Source organism: Eriocheir sinensis, chromosome 6 (assembly GCF_024679095.1).
Source record: "Eriocheir sinensis breed Jianghai 21 chromosome 6, ASM2467909v1, whole genome shotgun sequence".
Lineage (NCBI taxonomy): Eukaryota > Metazoa > Arthropoda > Malacostraca > Decapoda > Varunidae > Eriocheir > Eriocheir sinensis.
In genome coordinates this window covers 10,854,809-10,860,350 of record NC_066514.1, presented here as the reverse complement: position 1 = coordinate 10,860,350, position 5,542 = coordinate 10,854,809, and the positions used below count along the sequence as shown (strand labels likewise).

The following is a 5,542-nucleotide window of genomic DNA, read 5'->3' as shown; positions in this document are numbered from 1 at the left end:
GTGTAAGGGTGTTTAATTTGAGGGTACCCTTCTGACTGAAACATTTTCCACAAACTTCACACTCATGATTTCTTTCACGAGTGTGTGTAAGAGTGTGTAATTTGAGGGTACCCTTCTTACTGATACTAATGTTCGCGTGAACCTTATTCTCCGCCTCATCTTTTTTTTTTTTTTTTTCTACGTCGTGGCCAATTGCGCCGGTAAGCTTCTTCCCGGTGGATCCTGAATTCCTGATGGTCGGTCCAAGGCTTCTTCCCGGTGGGGCCTGATGGTCGGCCCAGCCCGTTCTGGCGCAGGCGAGTGTTTATAGTGGCGCCATTTTGCAATGGCTCATGCTGCCCTCCCGGAGCTCATATTTAATCCTTGAATCTAGAGTCCGGGTTGATAGGTGGTCTTCTGGACACCATGTGGGTAGTTTTAAGCCACTCGGCGGCGGCTGAAAAATCCCAGCTTGGTGGCACCGGTCGGGGATTGAACTCGCGTCCTCCTGAACGCGGGGCCGTCTCCCTATCCATTCAGGCACCGCCTCCCCAAATCTGGGCCTTTTCCCGGTGAGTTAAGCTCTTCTATGACTTGCACGGGTTCGTAGGAGCCGAGGTAGGTACCTTTTCGGAAAATCTGGTGAGTTTTGTTTGGATTATATATGGGAACAAACACCTGCCTTTCCTCTGTCACTCTGCAGACAAAATCGTGCCTAGGGGTTTGATGGGGGGATACCAGCAAAATGGTTCCCGGAAGCTCGGATACCGTGAGAGGGTACAACTCAGTCCGGAAGGATGGAATCTCGATCGGGTTGTTTACTCTCAAGGTGGGCCTGAAGGGTTCGATCGCTCCCGGTACTATGCGAACTCCTTCTACCTTACCGTGTCGTTTGGTTACGTAGCGGATTGGGTGTAATGTACCGCCCCATACCAAAGTACCTTGCTTATTATTCCATGTCATGGGGGCCTGTCCTAACACGTCACATCCTAATAGTAGATCATTTCCGATGTAATTGTCGGGGACTACTGGTAACCACAACCTGGAGGTGCCTGGTTCACCTATTCCTATTTCTAGGCACACCATTCCCAGGATTCTTAGTGGGGATCCTGTGACAAAATACTAATCTAAGAAGCATATAGCATTCACCCACTATGTGAATGTGATCATAAAAATAAATAAATCAAATAATCTCATCTGTATAAAACAAAGTATAAAAAAATATTACAAAGCATGTAATGAGTACTTAGACGAGGCTAGCAACGCTTCTTGAGAGGGACAGTTGGTACCTCATCATCAATTTGCTGCCTTTTTTGGGGTGCTCCAAACTTTGCCTTGAGGGCATCAAACTCTTTCATAGGCATCCTAAGGCACTTCATTTTGGTTCTCAATGACATTCTCCAACATTTCTGAAAATCATAATTATGAAAATGAAATTTATGACAATAAAATGTCTGTATCATACTAATGATTAAACATGTAGATTCTATTTTGTTTCATCATTTCAATTCCAATAATGTTAGTGTCTTAAGTGATGATTGGCACTACCTTACTATTCAAAATAAATTCACTTACAGGATTTCAAAGGTAGCTTAAGGTTTAAGGAATCGTAATCACCAGGATGTACCCTTTCGACGTGAGCAAGTCCTCTGTATCTTTGAACTATGGGTACTGCCAGGATCTCACACACCACACACCCCATCTCCCTTCCTCAAGAGAGGACAGGTACCACTCCTAGTCACCGGAAAGACTCCGGCCTGAGCAAGCTCGAACCGCCGCCCTGTCAGACCATGAAGCCTGGCAGCGCAGCGCTCTAACCAGTTGCGCCATCCATGTGAGTTACTCAAACAGGTTCCTTTATTAAGTTTCTTCCATGTCATCTCAGCCCCTGCGTTTTCGCAGCTAAGAAGAGTTATATCCACCTCATCAAAATTATGAATCAATTTGTACAGGGTGATCAGCTCTCCTCTCCCGTCTTCTTCTTCTTTCCTGTATGTTTTCCTTGGTCTTTTTTTTCCCATTTCCATAACATGGAACTTGTTTGCATGAAATTCCATCTCCCATAACTGGCTCCATCTGTACACTCTGTCCAGGTCTTTTTGCAACTCTTCACAGTCTTCCTGCGTCCTCACTTTTCTTACTAACTTTGCATCGTCTGCAAAAAAGGCCCATATAACTTTTTATACCCATCTCTATCATTTATATATAACATGAATATTATTGGTGCCACGACTGAGCCTTGAGGAACTCCACTCTCTACCTTCCCCCAGTTTGGTTTATCCTCTCTAATCACCTTCCTCATTTCTCTTTCCATAGAGTAATCCTTCATCCACTCGATAACCTTTCCCGCCATTCATCCCCACTGCTATAGCTTCTAGATTAACCTTTTGTGTGGAACCTTGTCAAAAGCTTTTTCAGATCGATATATACACAATCAGCCCATCCTTCTCTTTCTTGCATCACGTCTATTGCTCTTGAATAGAAACATAGAAAGTTGGTGACACACGAATTCCCTTTTTCTAAATCCAAACTGTCCCTTATTTAGCCTATCGTGTTTTCCTTTTCTAAATGTTCGACCCTTTATTTTTGTATTATACTTTCACAAATATTGCACATTTCACTTGTCAAAGAGACTGCTCTGTAATTTAGTGGTTCAATTTTATCTCCACTTCCATAAATTGGTACAATGTGCGCTCCTTTCCATTCTAAGGGCAGTTTTTCCGTATTTATAGAGCATGTTATTATGTCATAAAGTGGTTCCAATAATTTATTTATACACCCTTTTAGCACTTGTCCCGAGATTCCATCTGGTCCCATCTTAGTATATTCTTAGTATATATTTATATTATTCAAATATACATGTTTCGGTATATCCAGGACTTTCTACATTATCAGTCTGTTATTTGATATAACATGGCTCTGAGGAGAAGGTCACTCTACCAAATGAGCCTGTACACTTACTTTAACATTGTTTGCTCATTGGCTGATATTATATATCGACCAAGAATTGGCAGACAAGGTATGTGGATTAGCTGCACATACATTTTTTTTAAAACAAAATATCCAATGAAATGCCTATATATATAATAGTTGTTCATGCCAACAGGTGGGGGACCCCCTAGAGAGGAGTTCTCCCAAGTTGAGGAGGCCCTGCTCGACCTTCTTTCTCCCACAGGGTATGCAAGTCTGCCCATTCCTGACAGCGAGGGTGGTTCTTTGAGTAAGTAACTTGATTAACCATTTTCCGTATGTTTCTTTGCCTATACATAGTCTCAAAGCAGGAATTAATATTAGAACACAGAAATGGCTACTAATAAAATACATAGGATATAAATTTTGTCCAGACGAACTTACGTCATTACGAATATTTTCCATATGTACTTTATATCGTACAAACACCATACTAACTTTTGCATCCGAACTTTTCCATACAAACTTTTTTCATACAAACATTATCCCTGATGAACAATTGCATACGAATTTTAGACACAGACCTATTCCAAACAAGATTTGGTCCTAGAATCATCAGTGACAGTTCACCCAGATGTTAATCCTTCCCTTTCTGGTGGATTCATAAATGTGTACCTGGGAAAGGTAAAGTGTGGCAACCTGGATGTCACACTGGCCCTGTGTCCCAGCAGGACAGTATGTTCCGGCATACCATGGGCTCAAGGGGCTGACGTGTTGGAGATAAGCACTGAGGCCACTTGCAGCTTATCATATATCCCCAACTTTACATGTGGTTGTGATAAAACCCTTTCCTAACTATATTTCAGATGCAGCTGGTGCTACACAGTGCCTTCCCTCCCAGGCTCTGGGTCCTGCTCAAGAAGGTACCCATCCCTCCACAAGTGGTACACCGCAGGGAGAGTTTACTGTCATGGTGATTGAAGGCGAGGAGCGGAGAATCCCAATAATATCTGATAGCAGCCTTGAGTCAAGGTGAATCATATGGTAACATCGTATTATGGTAGTTATTGAAAAAAACGGTGCATTTTATTTGTATTTGGTTTAAAGCCTTAAACTGTGCACACCTTCCTTTGAAGTACATAAGTGTTCATTCTCATGAACGAATATTTTAAAATAAGACGCTATCAGCGGCATGAGAGTTTAATGACTAAAGAATGAGACGTTATGTGTCATTTGCTTAACTGTAATGGGTTAACAGATGAATATAAGAGAAACATTGTTGTTTACAGCAGCATGAGAAGTAGAGTGCTATATGTATTAGGTTTGTTTTGTACACTATTTTTGCCAAAAACCCTCTGCTTTCACTCTACCATTCCAAGATACACATCACAACAAACTTGATGAAATTTTGGGGTTTACTTAAATTTTTGCATTTTTTTTATTCTAGGTTTCATGGAGGAGATTAAGGTGGCACCTCAGCTTCTTAATGTAAATGAAGTACGGGACCTTATTTCCGACCTTGTGGGGACTCAAAGAGAGGCTGTGTCTTTACAGCGGGAGAATGTGGCACTGCAGCGGGAGTGTGTTGCAATGCAGCGGGAGACTGTGGCTGCCTTGCAGAAATTAGCTGAAACACCAGCAGGCATCCTAAAACTTGTCCAGGCTATGGGAGGCCGAATTAAATAGGAAGCCATAGGTTTTCCCCTCATTTAAGCAATTAAGGTTTAAATCATATAGGATTAAGCATTTTTTATTTCCTGGATTTTTTTTCTCTCCTTTAATCACTAAGTTATGACGTAAATCTTAGAGGATCAAGTTATTTTGTCTTTCTTAAGGTTGTTAGTTTTTTCTCATTGTTTTTTTTGAGTTTAGGTGTAAATATTGATTTTTTTTGTCTTTTTCAGGATTAAGTTTTGATGTAATTTTTTTTGTTTTTTCTGTCTTTGGATTCTAGTCACGTTCCATTTGCTCCCGATACCAGAATCTCAAGTTGAGCTGTGCTACATTTTTAGTTCCTTATGTTTCTAGTCCCCTTTTCCATTTTTTTACCCAATACCATTTATCTCAAGTTGGGCTGCTATAATTTTCGTTTCTCAGGATTCTAGTATACCTCAAAGTGAGCTGTGCTGTAATCTTAGTTTCTCAGGATTGATTATATTAACACAAATATTTTATAATGCATAAGAGGTCATATTGGCATGTACTCTTTTATAATATTTTACTTATACTAAAATTTCTTTATTTTTTTTAATAAAAGGAAACTATAGCTATACATCTGTAAACGGTTGGTAATGTTTATACTAAGATTTTATATTTTTCTATAAAAGGAGATCATGTTTTTTATACAATGTTGCGTATGGTTGAATATATTTACACTAAAATTTTCAAAATTCATTAACTCCTTATTTGCTGCTGAAGACTTAACTTAATGTTTTTTTTTTATTACTTACAGAGAACTTAACAAAAAAAAAATTCTTCCTGTGAAATATACTCATACATACATGCATACATAGAGAGAGAGAGAGAGAGAGAGAGAGAGAGAGAGAGAGAGAGAGAGAGAGAGAGAGAGAGAGAGAGAGAGAGAGGAGGAGGAAGATACAAAAATAATGAAATTACAACACACACACACACACACACACACACACACACACAC

At 40.1% G+C, this 5,542-nt stretch overlaps 1 long non-coding RNA gene across 1 annotated transcript; it reads left to right on the top strand.

Annotated features, from left to right (window-relative positions):
* Positions 1-1,353: 1,353 nt before the first annotated feature.
* LOC126986498 (uncharacterized) lies at positions 1,354-4,694 on the top strand. Its single transcript, XR_007739787.1, has 4 exons — positions 1,354-1,813; positions 3,086-3,199; positions 3,756-3,921; positions 4,337-4,694. It is a non-coding gene; the product is annotated as an uncharacterized LOC126986498 (long non-coding RNA).
* The last annotated feature ends 848 nt before the right edge of the window (positions 4,695-5,542 follow it).